Source organism: Amblyomma mixtum, chromosome 5 (assembly GCF_055824585.1).
Source record: "Amblyomma mixtum isolate Tamu chromosome 5, ASM5582458v1, whole genome shotgun sequence".
Lineage (NCBI taxonomy): Eukaryota > Metazoa > Arthropoda > Arachnida > Ixodida > Ixodidae > Amblyomma > Amblyomma mixtum.
Genome location: NC_143016.1, coordinates 87566362 through 87583704, shown reverse-complemented (window position 1 = coordinate 87583704; position 17343 = coordinate 87566362). Strand labels below are relative to the sequence as shown.

The 17343-nt window shown below is 45.9% G+C and overlaps 1 protein-coding gene across 1 annotated transcript in view; it reads left to right on the top strand.

Moving 5' to 3' along the window:
* Positions 1-12802: 12802 nt before the first annotated feature.
* Positions 12803-17343, top strand: part of LOC149342902 (transcription factor Sp9-like) — a 156186-nt gene continuing 151645 nt past the window's right edge. Inside the window, exon 1 of the mRNA XM_089545408.1 lies at positions 12803-13219. The gene's annotated coding sequence lies outside the window, so the exon portion shown is untranslated. The remainder of the gene's footprint in view (positions 13220-17343) is intronic.

Sequence of the window (17343 nt, the reverse complement as noted above, 5' to 3'; positions counted from 1 at the left end):
CGCATACACCCCTCAATGCAAGACGAACTTGTGTTACAAGTGTATCAAACAAAATTTTCACTCGGACACTAACAAATGCGCATCTAAAGATGGAAGGCTCCGCTCCGCCGCACATGCTTTCTGAGCCGATAATCGGGCCGACGTTTGTCCTTAATTACCCGCCGCGGTAGGTAAAAGCCTGCAGACATCCAATGCTATCAGCAAGACAAACTTACGATGCCTGCATGCGTTTGAAAAAACAGGCACGATGGTCTTAACTTTTGCAAACATCATCCCTTATAGTTCTCTGTTCAGAGCACTAAGGGATCTTGCGTGTAATCTTTTTCTCCCTTTTTTCTTGCTTTGTAGTTTCGTATACACTCTTCAGGCAGAAACCGCCTCGTCTCGAGCAGTATCCATCCAAAAGAAGGCGTGCGCTGTCTATCCATTATATTGATTTGGAAAGACGCTGTTTTAGTTTACGCAGCACCATCGTCAAACTACCACGTCTGTGGAAAAAAAGAAGGAGAATCACCGAGCGCTTATGGCGGCCCTTACGACATCTCATGAATATTCACGGGGACGAGCATTCCTGTATAGCCAGCATGTGGCAAGCGAGTTTTCAAGCAAAGTCGGGACGTCCCAAACACACACACACACAAAGAGTAAAGAGGCAAGATGATCAACCTCACGGCCCCCGGTATCAGGTTCAAGTTTCACACACTGCATACGCGCGCAGGCCTCGTATATAGATGGGCGCATTTGCCTCTTCTGAGCGAGAAGTTCCCCAAGTGAAAATGTGCGCGCGGGCCCGACGAGAAATAAACAAACTGCAAAAGACCACGGAGAGGCAAGCAAGCAAGCGAGGAGGGTGAGCTGAACATGGGCAGAGCGAGTGCGAGAGTGTAATAATTAAAAATAAATGTCGGAAAAGTGGGAGGGTCCCGAGACGCGCCAAGAATGCCAATAAATCGCCACTCTATCGCCCGGTCCCAGCAGCAATTAGCCCGCTGCAGCGCGCACCGTGGCCCGGCTTCGGGAGGGGGATCTGCGCCACCGCTGCGGGCTGCAGGGCGCACGCGGTACTGATCCGGAATTTTTCAGGACGGATAGCAGAGGAGGAGGAGGAACGTGGTAGTGGTAGAGAGGAAGGAATAAAAGAGGAAGGGTAAATGGGGGGGGAGGTAGGCATGAACGCGCAAAGTTGCTCGTTTAGCACAGTGCCTGTGAGCAAGGAAGGCATGACAAGAAAACACACACACTCAAAAACAAAGTGAGTGAAGCAGCGCGTTCTGCAGCGTCGAACTAGGCGGGCTACATCCTTTTCTGCTTATTTTTTTCTATTTGACTCCCTTCTGCGCTGTCCAGCTCAGTTTTAGGCCCCTGTGTGCGCGGCATGCTTAAGCATCGTCTCAAAGCTCCGCCCGCGCGCGGAGGTCTGAGAGGTCGGCATTTTTTCCTAACGAAGATGGAAAACAGCTTTTGCTTTCCAGGAAGAAAAGGGAGCATTGTTTCTGGTTCCGTCCTGTGTACGGAGAGCCTTCAAGCGAAGGAAGGCGGCCGCGTTGAGACCGTATACATACTGTGTGCACATTTTTCTACACGTAGACTGCTGTCTGCAGGTGCATAGCCGCTACGCGGCGTCCTGTTCTTGGAGAAAGCACAGGAATGTTTCTGAGAACACTGAATGGTGGTTGAAAAGAGGAGGAGGTGACAATTCATCATCCGTTGAAGTGTGCCCGCGCACGCAGCGCAGGTATAACGAATTAATAACACAAAGGAAAGCTGATGAAGCCGCCCAGACATAAAATGTGTAAAGGGTCAGTTTTCCTTATAATGCTTCAGCTTGCGGTCGTCTGCTTATAAGGGGCAAGCAAGACACTGACAGTGAGCTTTCTTGCGTGCTATTTGGCACATGGGTGATAAGAGCTGTCCCGAGGTTAATGCACAAACTGAGGCCGGGGAAACATAAGGCGAGGGAGAAACCACTGTCCATCTTCATGATATATGTGCCCACGCTTTAACTTGTACGCATTCAAAGGCCACATTCTGTGACTTGGCTTTCTGCCTCGGTAATAATGTAAGAGGACAGTGGCGACAAGAATGAAGTTATATCGCGGCATGGAACTGGTACTTTGGCGGTCATTATCAGTCCAGGTCGTCGGATGTGGAGGAGCGCGCATAAAACTGAAGACATTCTCAGCAACTTATTATTACATCTATATATAGTTTCATGAAACATAATGGATCAACTTTAACAGGCCACCCGGAGGAAGAGAAGTGGGGGAGCGACGACCTTTGTGCTCATACGGTGAAGAAAACAACTCCCACAGCAAAGTGTGCGCCCGAACCCGCCGTGTTGGCTCAGTGGTTAGAACGCTCGGCTATTGAGCCGGAGTTCCCGGGTTCGAACCCAACCGCGGCCGCCGCTTTTTATGGAGGCGGAACGTAAAAAAGGCGCCCGTGTGCTGTGCGATGTCAGCGCACGTTGAAGATCCCCAGGTAATCTAAATTATTCCGGAGCCCTCCACTATCCACTATGAGGCACCTCTTTCTTCATTTCTCCTCTCACTCCCTCCTTTATCCCGTATCTGAAGACGCGCTTCGAGTGTCCACCGAGATGTGAGACAGATACTGTGCCATTTCCTTTCCACAAAAACCAGTTTTCGGTTTCTTTCAGCGATATGACATTAAGTTTTCAAGCAGTCAGCTTTATGACTAACGAAGAACCGATATACAAAATTCAATTCGGAAAAAAAAAGGTGTCTGCATTTGTCTATGTGATTCCCGCACACTGTGCATATAACGGGGACAGAGTAAAGTCAAGAAAAAAAAGAATACTGCGGTCTCTATCTCGTGCTCGAGAGTAGGTGTAAGCGTACGATAGATAGCAAAAAAGGTGCATTCTAAAGAACAGTTTGGACATGATGTTACGGCCACACACCGATATTTTCAAGGGCTTTGAGGCAACACGCATGGTCTACCTATAGCTACACTTTCGCGGTTTCATCGGCCTGTACGTGACATCAGCCCCTTTCCGCTCTCCCCATGCTGTGCGTACCGCCGCGTTCTGTCACCCCTTACAAAAAAAGTTTTAGACAATCTATACAGTGTCCAAGACTTCTGTCTATTGAGTCTATAGATTGTCTATAGACAAATCCTAGACAACAGTCTATAGGCAATACAAATGCGATAGAAAGTCTAAGACAATCTATAGATTTATGGCCGTACACTTCTAGTACTCTTTTGTCTATAGACAGTCTATAGACAAGACAATCTATAGATTTATGGCCGTACACTTCTAGTACTCTTTTGTCTATAGACAGTCTATAGACTATGAACAGACAAAAAGCAATATCTATAGGAAGTCAATAGAGTCAATAAAAAGTCTATAGACTGTCTATAGACTATTTTTATAAGGGACGTACCTGAAAGCGCGAATGAGGTGTCCACTGACCCAGGGAGCCTGTTATGCGCGTCTTCAACTTTTTGATCTTCAGTGCCAATTTGCCCAACGTACGTCGGCGTCTATATGCTCCAGTGCCCTGTCCCTGTAGCAATGTTGTCAACGCCAACGGGCATTATTGCTCTAGTTCCGTGTTCCTGCCACAACTCGAGGCTGTGTTACAGTTTAACACAAGGCGTGATCGGCTGCGGCGATAGCCTACTTGAGCCGGAGCAAACACTGACAGTTCCCTACCCACCCAAGCCTGAGTTCCCCGACTCATGGACATTGTATGTGAATCCCAATAGGCTCCACTGTTGCGAATTGGGTGCAGAAGAACCCCTAAGCCCTGAAGGGCGCCGCAGTTCCAGCTTATGCCACCAAAATGACTTGGCCTCGCACCCCAATGACCCAACCAAGATCCCTCAGATTTCTGCAAATTCAGAGCCGCACCTGATACCTAGCAAAACTGTCCAGTCAAATGTAATGCTCACATTACACTCGATCTTTTTGTCAGAACAAAAGAGGGCGACATCTTCAGCAAAGGTTGAAACCTTAATTTCACATTGACCCAAGGAGAAACCAGGGACAGTTGCGCTGTTAATAATGCTATGGCAAATGTGTTCAAGATAAAGGGCAAACAACAAAGGCGGTAGTGGACAGCCTTGGCGAATAGATGATTTCAGTGGTATAGGTTTGGTTAGCTCTTGGTTAACAATTAGCCTTGTATAGGACTCCATATAGCAGAGTCTTATGCCCCTGAGCAGAAATCTCCAATATTTGCATGCTCTAAGACCACAAACAAGAAATCGTGACGAACTTTATCAAATCCCTTTGCAAGGTCAATCTGAATAGGAGCTATTTGGCCGGTCTCACCTGATACTGTCTCCAATACCGAGAGTGCATTATTAATATGGGTTCGGATGCTGCTGCCTCTGATACCGCAGACCTGATGCGAGCCTATTAAGTAAACAACAACTAGCTGCCGATATTTTTATTATTTGGAAAACTTTTATGCGCTGCAGATTATCCACTGTGTGAGGAAGACGTCGTGACAACCTATTTCTTTCTCTGGAGTCTGGTCGAATAGGCCTTGTTCACTTATTCGTGCATCAGCTTGTTTAGTTTTTCATTTTATTTTTCAAATCGGCATACCACACTTTTCTAGTAGCTGTGCTTGTCTTAATGCTCATTTGCCTTTCCTATTCGGCCTACAAGGCCACCTGTACAGCCTCTCCAGAAGGCAGAAGACTCAGGTATACTTATAGTCTTTGTTTCCTGTACCGCTGTATCGGCAACCTTTTCTGGAGTTCCTTGACACCAGTGTTTTGAAACGTGTTAAGCGAATGTGCATTTCCAACCTGCAAAAACATTCTTCTTTAAACTGCACACATCGACACTGCCTGTCATTGCATGGCTTCATGCTAAGTTGATGTTTGTGCCATGGACGGTGAATTGCCGCCTGTGCAATACACCAGGCCATTGACCATTGTTTTATACCATGCAGTGATGCTTTGGTCTTACATATTACAGCGAACACTATAGGACAATGAAATCACACTCTATACAGTATCCGTTTTTTTTTGCCTGTTGAGAAAAATTGTGTTGTGCCATGTGATCTATTCATGTTGCTGGGACTAGGTGGTCTCTGGAAGAGTCACACGATGGACCTCCCCGCCGAATCACCGCGGTCATCGAAATCTTTGTTCCGGGAGCAGTAGGTGGAAAACATTTATGTACAGGTATAATACAGGAGCAGTACGCGTTGGTGCGGGGAGTATATGCTGCCCTGGAAGCGCCGCCCAGCTGGCTTCTCTATATAGATGCATGTGTGAGCCTCTCAGACTTTTGATGCTTGGGAAAGTGGGGACGTGCAGGGGTATATATGGTGTGCTCGTATTTCACAGCCTGGTGTTTTGTGGCATAAGCACATTCTCCTTTTCGGCTCTGTTTCCATGCATTAAAGAAGAACAAAAGCTGCGGCGATAGCCTAGTGCTCCATAGTTCAGTGGCCAGCGAAGCTAATGCGTTCGTGCCGCCATGGGTTCGAATCCCAGTCGCGGCAATATTTATTTTATTTGTTTATGGTTTCCCCAAAGTCACCCTCAAGGTGAAGCTTCACACAAACCGGTAAGCCGGTTTGACCTCGTGAAGTAGTGCACTCGCACAAAAAACACACACACACACACGAACAGTCCCCTTAAAGTGATACTTGTAATAAGGGAGTAATTACTCATCGACATCCACCCAAGCGCAGCCATACGGCTACAATAGAAAGCTGTACAGCTTTCTCAGCGCTTGGATGGATGTCAATGAGTAATTACTCCCTTATTACAAATCTACTCCACCGTAGGGGATTCCCCTAAACATTTGGCCAAAAGTTACTTGGTGTCGGTGGCTGTGTGTGTGTGTGTGTGTGTGTGTGCGTGTGTGTGCGTGAGTGCGTGTGTGTGCGTGTGCGTGTGCGTGTGTGTGCGTGTGCGTGTGCGTGTGCGTGCGTGTGTGTGTGTGTGTGTGTGTGTGTGTGTGTGTGTGTGTGTGTGTGTGTGTGTGTGTGTGTGTGTGCGCGCGTGTGTGCGCGTGTGTGCGCGTGTGTGCGCGTGTGTGCGCGTGTGCGTGTACTGCTGAAAGGCGACGGGACGATTTAGAACACGCAGCGCGAGAGGCTGAGGCGACGGCTGAGTGTAAAGGCAAAGGGAAACCGAGCTGTTCTGTTTACGCGCCGACTCTAGTTCGAATCCCTTTCGGGCTATATATTATTACCCAGTTACTTTGTTAGATATATACCATTCGGATAGATGAATACATAAATAACTTCATTGATCTCCGAAGGCGGCGTTAAGGGAATGAGGATCTTTAGCAGGTGGGAGGTGTTTCTTGGTCAACGAGTCCTTTGGTCTCCGCTGCAGCCCTGGCCCCCTCCATCACACGAAGCTGGACTGCTCTGAAATAGGGCTGAGAATGCCCAGGTTTGGTGGTTAGAACAGGTGTGTCTCGATCCGCACGAGACACATTTTTTACTGCATCGTGAGGGCCATATCTTGCTGTATAGTGCCTCGATTCTTTGGGAATGTATTGCTTTGTAAGCGCCCTAAGTGCCTTGGACAAGAAAAATTGGCGGGGGCTTAGCTTTGGTTAAGCCTGGTAGGTTGCGAAAGCAGGTGTTTTATACTGCATATGCAGAGAGCGCGGCGCGCCGTGCCAAGCGGCCGCCGTTACCAGACGAGCCGAGTTGGTAGCCCGTCTCTCGCTCCTGGTATGGCGTCACGCTGTGACGTCACTAGGCGTGGTATGACGTCAGGGGTCATTCTCAAGGTCAAACGTGGCAAGTGGCCGCCGCTACGCGAAAGGCCGTTCTTGGGAGTAGTATTGCTTTCGCAATAAAAAAAATTCAGAATGCTTCAGAAGAGTTCGGCTTTGTGTTTGGCCTCAGGTTCACCGCGGTTTCTGGATGATGTATACGCCAGCTGAGCTTGCCAAGGTTGGAATCTTAAACCATTTCAGGCTTTTAACTGCTTATATGACCAAACTGCTTTTATTATAACTAAATCAATGTTACACTTTGCTTTTCAGTGCCTTGCTATCATACCCCGTACCTGTTTGCTTCCTACGAAATACTCTCTTATACCCTTACTATAGTTGTTTTATTAGGAGTAACTTTTACTGCTTGTGTTTATGCGATTGTTTATTCTGTAGATTAAGCTTCTTTTTCGTCGCCTGTAGTCTACGCGATTGGTTATTGGGGTTGGTCGTCTAATTCCCTACTGATATTGCTGACGTGTTTAGTAGTGAAATGTAATGTGCTGTAGTTTGTAGCTATATAGCTGCATTAGCATTTGAGCGTATTCTAAAGATCTTCGAGACAAGCAGGTACAAACGCGGTCTCCGCGAAATCGTCTTAATGACATATGTGAAAACGCAAATTCAAATTAGCCGCATATCAGAGTGAAGCACAAAACACCGGAATCGTTCTACGGGGTACCTCTTAACAATTTACGAGATGCATGGGCACGTAAGTGGGAAAAAAAGACATCTATCTGTACATGCATATTTGGCGTCACAATTTGGCTCGTGCGGCTATGTCCCATTGTATCATAAGATATCCATTCGGAAGGGCGGAACAACGATCACTCAAAACGAATTGTTGGGATAGTTGGTATTTCATGCTTCCAGAACAGCGCTTTGCTGTGTTCCTCTGTCGGCCTTGTCTTTTTTCGCGCTGTGGAATTTTAAGGATTGCTTGGCCAGCCTGATCATTGAGGCGTTACAAAGCAGGGCTCTATTGTCTCAATATTCCTTATTAATATCTTGCAAAGCGAAATAAAATCTATGTGCATAATTTTTTGCTGTCTCTTGGCTCCTTCGATCTTTCCTTCTTACCTAACCTTGGTTTAGCCCCGCAGTTTTTGTTCTCACATCCAACATTCTCGGATAAAAATTTAGAAAATTAGAAAATTGTCACATACTTTAATGGAAGCATATAAGGTAATGGTACATTCTTCTGATATGTAGAATAATCTTTCTTTTGAAGTGTTTCAATCGATCGCATCGAGCAGTTAAGACTACCGTAAAAGCCATTGGGGAACGCTTTTGACGATAGCAAAAACGTTATTAGAAAAAAAAAATATTCAAGACTTGTCCGCCCTTACAAAAAAGTTTTAGACAGTCTATAGAGTGTCTATACACTTCTGTTTATAAAGTCTATAGACTCTCTAGCGACGAATTCTGCAGAGCAGTCTATAGGAAATACAAATGCCATAGACAGTATATACACAATCTATAGATTTATGGCCATACACTTTTAGTAGACTTTTGTCTATAGACAGTCTATAGACTATGAATAGACAAAAAGCAATATATATAGGAAGTCAATAGAGTCAAAAAGAAGTCTATAGGCTGTCTATAGATCATTTTTATAAGGGCGGTGATCTGCGGATATATTGATTGCTATAGTTAAATCTTACATTATATGATAAAAACTTCGTTTATAAACGGTTACCCGCTCAAAAACTCCTTTGTCCAGAATGGTTAGGTGTGTTCTCTTTCTAGTTGACTTGCACTTATCCTCTTCTCTTTTCCCTTCTACTTACAGCCTTTTTCCGATAATATTATCATTTCTTTATTTTCTCTTTTACATACTGGTTCCCTTTACTATAGCATATAGTCCCATCACGCGTTCACCTGAATGCTTCCATGCTAAAAACCTTTTGACCCGCTCTCACCGCCAGCGCCCATGCCCTTTATTTCCTGGACACCGTCTTCTTCCCTTTCCCTCTGTCATCTCTCACTCTCAGCCTGCAGATTCCTACGCGAGGCTTAAATCAATTTTCATTAGGATACGATAATTTACTCGGAGGTAAATCTCTCGCCTCTTTGATCGCCTTCTTCCGTCTTTCCAATGTACTAAAGCGTCTATCTCGCTTTCTCAAGGAACGTTTCCTTTGGCACGGACCGCAGACGGCATGCACACGCCCAACATTCTTGGGAAAAAAAATTGAAATATCGGAAATTCATAAGGTGCTGTTATGAAAATATTGAAGGTAATGGTTTATTCCCGCGATGTGTAGAAAAAATATTTCTTTAAACTTTTTAAAAGTTAAGACTGCCTTAGAAAACCCATAGGAAACTCTTTTGACGATAGCAACTGGAGCGGCCTTGAGTCGCAAAGGTCGACGAACACGACAGCAATAACATTAATAGCAAAAAAAAATGCAAGCCTGTCCAAAGGATACCTGCAGATATATTCTTTGTTATAGTGAAATTTTACAATATGTGAAAACAAAATGCGTTCATAAATTCTTTCCCGTTCAAAAATGGTTTTGTACACAACTGTTGGGTATGTTTTTAAGCGAGCGAGCAAGAGCATCGGCTCAGTTGGTGTGTGTGTGGGTGTATGTGTGTGTGTGTGTGGGGGGGGGGGGGGGGGGGGGTCTGTTTTTTAAATGCCTTGAACCATCTTCGTGTTTCATCGTTTCATGTTTCTTTTTTGTATGTGTGAGTTTATTTACTGTGTCTTTTTCATGCAGCCTCCATCGTCCCTCCTGATATTTCGCTTCGTGCGGAATAAATTTTCATTTGCTGGTATAGTGGCGCACACCACGTGTCTGCCCTGCTTTCTGAACGCGATTGCATAGCGTATATGTTTTGTGAAGCGATGAGATATATAGAGAGAGGGGTGCACCCGTGTACCTGTATGCACCCTGGTCAGCGTCTTTCCCACACCCTTTCTCACTTAATTAAATACGGTCGGCCGCGCGCCACCAGCGTAGTCGTTAATTGTCCGCTCGCTCATGAATCACCCACTCTTGATTCATAATCATCAAATGGCGGAGGCCCATGAATCATACATGTAAGGGCTCGGGTCAAGGCTAACGGTCAAGCACATATCTTTCGCCAGCGACGACAGGTATAAGGTCACGGTGCATCAAGGGCCGCTATATCCACCTTCCGTAAGTATGTAAATGGAATCACTGCGAGAAGAGGAATAGAAGAAGATAAAGCGGTGCTTTGAGCCTGCGTGAAAATAAGTTGTTTCGCCGACATTGCAATACGCTGTTTTCGTACTGAGGAACTTTTTCTAAACGAAGGAAATGTTTGCATCATTCTCATATGTCAGCATACGGTTAGAGCACACAATGACAAGCACAGATAAGTCAGGCCTTTTGCTTGGACGGATATTATTTGATATTATTTGAGCTTTCACCGTGACCATCGGTGACCTTAAAAACTTAAAAGCTTAATATCTTCAGGTATACTCGTTGAACTAAAGCTATTTACGCTGGAGAAATTTGCGCAACATTAACTCAGTGCTACATGCATACATTTTTCTCTCTTTCCGTCCTGCCTTCCGCTTTATATTTTGACGACTGGCAATGGCCTTTCATGCGACACTAACGCGCTCATACAAGCTATATAGTTATGGAGATGGTACACAAACGCATCTAGGTTGATGCATGTGTACAGGACGGCATGCATGCATGATATAAGTAAGGTAAACAAGCGCGTCTTCTGCGCGTCCGGTGCTTCGAAAAAAAAAAGAAAGCAGAGAGAGAGAGAGAGTCGGTAGAGGAGGAGGAGGGTCGGAACAAGAGCTGCTCGCGAGAAGACAAGGAAGAGGAGGCGGAGCGCGGCGGCGGCGGGACCCGAAATTAAATCGGCGAGCGAGACGAGAGAGCGGCGGCCAAGACGGACGAGAGTGGGGTTCGCTCGGGCGCGCTATAAACGCGGGCTCCGGTATAAAAATTACACGGGCCGGGACGCTTTATTTGCTTTACGCAGGTGGTCATTATACGGTAGGTCCCGCGCAGAGCGTCGTCCCCTTCTCTCGCGCAGCCAAATTAATTAGACTCTCGTTGCAGCAACGGACAGGCCGCAGCCAGCACGCGCCGCGCTCTCCGCTCGGAGCACGTTCGCTGAGCCGCTCGTCACCGTGGGAGGGCAGCAGGGTGGTACGGGCGCGTTGGCGCGGACGTTCCGCTGTGTGTACACGTACTCTAGAATGTGTACAGAATGTCTATACGCTTGTGTGCACGAAGTGTGCGTACAACTTTAAATTTGAGCTTGCATATTGTAGGTTAAGCGCTCTGGCACCGGTCGGCGTTCGTGTGAAGAAACTGCAACTCCGTACAGCACATGCATTTAAGTATGGTCAGTTGGCGGACTGTGCACAGGGCCATTCGACGAACTCTCGGTTAATAGATAAGTGATGTCTCTTATAGAAGGTTGGACTCCATCCTGCTCCTGAAGACATTCCTGTCCATACTTTAAGAACGCTCACGCTTCAGCCGAAGTTATCGCTCGTAAATGTTTGCATGCATGTTCTAAGATATCTATCCTGCCTACAGGGACACGTGATTTAGGCCCGCATGGTGCATCTTCTGACGAAGTGGTCGCTTCGTCAGCGTGTGTGTGGGCATGCGTGCAAAAGGGCACATCAACATACGCACCTGCAACGGACAACGCCTTGGGCGACACTTAACGAAAATTGATAACCTCCGCGTCGCTAAGGGCTACCTCACGCTCCTACCTCTCTCTCTCTCTCTTGCTTTCGCCCCTCTTTCCTTTCCTTTCTGTTTATCGTGGGTACGATTTCGATGCTACACAGGCGGAGCTCGCGCGCTCTGCAGCTGAACAGACTGCGCTGGTCAGAGCCCAATAGGGACTTAAACTCCCTTAGACGTCCCATAGACATCCTAAACGTCCACAGAACGTCGAGGGGAGATTCAGTGCCCATTGGGAGGTTGGTTGTGAAGTCAGAAAGCACTCGCCACATGCGCGTGCTCGATTAACTAAGCGAGATTTTCAGGGAAGGTAGAAAAACAGAGAACAAAAAGAGAACACCTCAGCAGCATGTATGGCGCACATCCGCGCGCAGTACTGCATTAGGAGCTCAGCACGAAAGGAGGTGTACGTGCACCCTCCCGCGCCGTTATTAAGCCTAATTATAAAATCTGGGCTGCACGTGATTTGCATAAACGAACTCTCGGACGTCGCTCTGTAATTGTTATTAATGCAGGCTTAAGCCCGATAGGACCAGCGCTGATCGAGAAAAAGACAACAAAACAAAAACGAGTTGTTTTGTTGATAATCACTCGCTTTTCCGGGACAGACCGAAATTGATTCGGTTCTTGCGTTACATGTCGGTTCCACAGTTGCGATATAAATGACCGGCGTTTCGATTCAATTGCCTTTAAAGTGGCAGATAATTGTGTTTATTAATGTGGTAATAATTAATGCCCTTCTTTCTCTTTTAACCCCACTTGACGGTGCTGCTGTCTATACTCGAGAGCAAAACGTCTTCCCCCCATCTATACTGACTAGGCGTTGCTGAGCTTACTGCCGCGTACGCACGCAGCTATTCGTAAAACATTAAGCCATCCCCGAGCACCCTAGAATTAGAGCTTAACCGGCTCCTAAATCACGAGCTCGTTTTAACCGTAACACGCCGATTTCGCCATTAGGGGAGTCCGCATTTCGCAGCTCGGAAAGAAAGAAGGCCCCCATGCACGCTCGCGCGCACGCAGTCCGCGAGCGTCATGCGTGCGGTGTTAGGTTTCGCCGCCGCGCCCCTCTCCACGAGCGCCCGCGGGGCCAAACGATTCCGTCTACGCCGCCGGCGCGCACAACAGTCCGCCGCAGCGGCGCGAAAAGCCGCTCAAATTGCGCGCGCCGAGGCGCCTCTCGCGAGCGCCTACTCGCGCGCGACGCTGGCGAATTCCGATCGGCATAAACGAATGCCGAACGCCGCACGAAGGGCGGGCCGTCCCGGTGGTCTGCGATGGGCGGTGCTAGGCAATGACGTCAACCGCTTCGCTCCTCCCTCTCCGCATGCGGTATCCGGCCGCGCCGCAGTCGCGTATCCCGATAGGTGCGGTTCCCGCGCTGTCTGCGGTACCCGTGCGGGCGAATTCCACGGGTGCGATAATTGCCAGCGGTGTCGTTTTCGAGTGCAAATCTGCGGCCAATGCCGCCGTTTTCTGCTGCTGTTGCTGCTTCTGCTGCTGGCGCACGTTGTTCGGCTGTCGTCATGTCTTGAACGTGGTGCTCCGTGTCTGCTGCGTGGCCTCGGTGCTTTCCGCGCGGCGTCCCGAGTGTGAGCCAGCGGAGTGGTGGTGGCATCACCTTCTCGTTTTCGCGCCGGACGCCCGATTGCTCGTGGATGTGCGCGGACTACGTGAGCCGGTTCCCGCTGCGCGGGAGGACTGCCGCGGCCACCACCGCCACGGCCCGTGTCCCTGTGGTCTCTCGTCAAGTGGCCGCCAACTGACGTCACGTGTGACGTCACGTGGCATGTCGGTGAGTCTCACGGTCCTCGCTTGTGAGGCCGCCGCTTAATGACCACTTTCACGAAACAGCACTCGGTCATTGTGGCACGGCGGAACTATTTTCGCTGGTCCACTGCTCTCACGTGACTAAAAGCTCTCACGTGACTGCTTTCGTCGTGTTTCTGTTGTAATAATATCTAATTTATCGCTTTCATTTGTGAGAAAATTCTAAGCACGGAGTCTCTTGGTGAAAGTGAAGTGGCATTGCTTTCCGATCACGGGAATTAATCAGGTTCGCTGCTGCTTCGATCGTGACGCATATCAATGCGGCATGCCGTTAAGCAAATATTGATTCTTGCTACGTATGAAAGATTAATTGGTGTTGTTAGCGCTTATATGTTGTCAAGTACTGTCTTTATAGTCCTCCAAATGCTGCATGCGTTCCAAGGCAAAGGGAATGCATTCAGCATTTGTGCCTGACGGAGTGTTTACAGACCTCACTCAGCCTCTGACCGATAATTTCTTGGCTTTTTTGTTGAGTGTTATTGAGCGAGACCTCTGTGTCTCGTTATTCACCTCGATGCACACACATGATGTGAGTGCACTGGTTAGTTATAGATATATATTGACGCATGAGGCTTGGTTTACGCTACCGTTTTTATGTATACGGACACATACCCAAAATGAATGACTAAAGAACGAATATGACAATTACATTTAAGTTTATTACTCTGGATGTGGTCAGAAAAATATACATGCGAAACATCTGGGCCCTTGGTCTTCTCGGCTAGACTTGGGCCCATGTGAGGAAAAAATTGGCGAGACAAACTCAGAATACATTTCTTCCAGCAGAAATCATACAATAGTTACATATCTATAAATAGAAAAGATGAACGTGAAATGAACATAAATAGCAATGATTTAACATGAAGTCACATCAGAATAAACTTTTTGCAACAGAAATTATACAGTAGTTACATATACAATAAAAAAGATTCAAGTGAAAGGCACTTGGAACAATATTTCTTTATACTGCCGTCTCATACTGGTCGCATGGGTAGAAATTTTAAGTTCGGTTATAGAAATGTGTCCTGTTTTTAAGTCTACTGGAAACTTGTTCTGATAACAATCGTTCATATAATTTTACAGGGACTAGAACTGCGACTTTTTATATATTTCATTTGTTTATTTAATGTAATTTTATATAAAAAAAGAAACACAAGAAGTTCTAGCAGACACACGGCTTTCTTATTCAGCAACAAGCCTCCCAAAGGTGCGCGAAAGCATGCGTGAATCTACGTCCTCGTACATTGATTCTTTCATGGCTGATACATAACGTCGCTTTCATGCCCATACCCAACAATTCTGTACAAAAGCAGTACTGAACGGGAAAGAGTTTATGAGCGCAATTTTTTATGTATCGTAAAATTTCACTGTAACAATCAATGTATTCGCAGATCTCCCGTCGGCAGGCTTGCATTTCTTTCCTATTAACGTTTTTGCTCTCTTTAAAAGATTTCCTCGTTAGATTTCTATGGAAGTCCTAACTGCTCGATGCGAGCGATAGAAACAATTTAAAAGAGAGATTTTGCTACACATCGGAAGAATGGACCATTATCTTCAATATTTATCTACCAATATCTTACAGTTCTCAATATTCAAAATTTTTATCCAAGAATGTTGGATTTCGAATAAAAATGCGCCCAAAAACTAAGACGCCTGATGCAGTATCCAACACTGTGCTAATACGAATTTCACGATACGCAATTGCGTTCATCTCGCATTATTTCATCATGTTTGTTTTCACACTGAAGAACCCAAACACAGGGAACCATTGTCAACATCGCTCTTCGTCTTAGATAGATGATTCTTGTGTTCCCCACACGTGCCAAAAATTTGGCGCTAATAAGCGGGTGTTCTGTATAGCCGTCGTTTGTGTACAAAGGCACGCTCCGTGTGTGTGGGCATGGATGTGTGTATGTAATTTATTTTCTCAATCACTCTTATCAGTTCCTTTCTGTCTTATATCATGCGTCAAGCTTAGCCCTTTATTTTTGTGACCTGCCTTGCGTGTCGATATAGAGTTAAATACTTCATTCAACAGTTCATTCGTTGGGTGGGCTGAGACGGAAAGAATTTATTCAAGGTCGACGTTATATACGGAGCGGGTCGTTTTTCACCGCGAGTAATATATTGGCCATTCTTGAGCACTGCGCGTGCAACAATTGCTATGCACATATCGTAGCTGGCCGTGCATAAGACCGCAATTAGCCTGCATCATTGTGCAGCCAAGCGGAGTCGTGACGGTGTTAAGTACATCGATTAAAGGGGCCCTAGCTACCGCAAGCATTGTCTGACCCCTGCCGCCATGTATATTAACGCTGCAACTTACTTTCTCCTTGTTGGTTTCAGCGCTGTTTTGAAAGGACAGGTGGATGTGTGGCCTACGTGGTTCAGTAGTTGCACCTAGCCACTCACGTATAAAATTAAAATTCAAAGCGTTAATAGTAAGCGCTGTTCACCGAAGCTGTAAATAATCTTCTTTCCAGATTAGTTCCTTGCATGATTTCTCCTTCTCTCTCAGGTTACATGTGCATGCACACGCAGAACTGATAGACAGACGCGTAGTGCCGATAGTGTGCATAGTTTAAATAGTGCTGCTAATCGCAAGCTAGAGTTTTGTTCAGTTCTTGCGTCACGTGTTTTTACTTTCTTCTTCATCTTTTGCTCGTGTTCAATTTAACTTTCCCTCATTGTTTCAAGTTACCTTCTCGCATTGTTGCCCTCTGTGTGATGGAATCGCTGGTTGTCTCCGAATCAACTTCATTTTTTTCCTGAAAATGTAGTTCTCAATCAGTCTCTTACATTTTTACACGACTTCCAGAAACATGACCATGTAATTTATCTTCTATGTATACCCGTGACGAGGCTCCTTTTCACAATCCATGATTTTACTCATCCGTGATTGCTTAACCGTCATTGCAACAGAGCCCGAATCCACAACTAAATTTGTTCTCGTAAATCTCCAGCTCTAATTATGAAACGTAGGGGCTGGTCACTGTGGTGCATCATTACAGATTTGTATTAACTGGAACGAGTGTGTGGTCCGGTTGAAAGCAGTGTTCCAGAAAGGAATTGAAACAAATAAAAATGAAGAAAGCTTGCGGTTCGAGATGAAATAGCCTGGGCCTCATAAGAGGCTGTCGCGTCCCCCCCCCCCAAAAAAAAAAAATAAAAAAATTAGGCGCATGGTTAACAAGAATATAAGCAGGTATAAAAGTGCCCTTTCGTAGCATGTATGGCATATTAGAGAAGTTCACTTACTGCCTTCAGTGTATGACGCTATTCTTCAGTTAGCTCTAAACAGTGCTTTGTTGTTATTACATGCTTGTAATTATCTGCTTACAACCAGCTAATGAGAAACAAGGGGATCAAAATGATACCATCCCCTTCTATGGTGGGATACCGAATGAAAAACTTAGAGAACCTTAAGCAAAGATTCTCTTAAGCAAAAACTCGTTGAGTTGAAGTGAGCTCTTACTCTTCATTTGGACAAATTGATGTTAATTACAAGCTTTCAGTTGTTGCAAAAGACATTTACATCGCAAAACTAAAACACTATGAATGTGTTATGTGCGGGTAACACCATTTATGGATAGCAACACATTACCCTCATTCCAACGATGATTACTAAACAGGATAGATTAAGAAGTACACTTTTCCCTTTCATCCAAATTGTTTACCTCTGGACGGATAATTCCTGGTTCATTAATCCAGACACTTTTAAATTTAGTGCACAATTAGTAAAAGAATTCGATACCGTGTGCAAGCTTTCCGTTCACTGACCTGAAATTTAAAATGTTAGTGCTGAAGTAACAGCATAAATTATTATTGTGTGAAAATTGACTATTTCCCTGACCAGAAATTTCCAACTTTAATGAAAAGGAACAGGATTCGTTCTAGTGCGCAAGCTGACTACATGCATGATGTCCAGAAATTTTCGACGTTAGTGCAGAGGTATAGCGGCAGAATTAGTCCTTGTTTGCAAACTGCCTGACCCCTGTCGTCAAATTTTCAACGTTAGTACAGAAGTAACAGCATAAATTATTCTGGTGTGAAAATTGACGATTTCCCTGAGCAGAAATTTCCACCTTG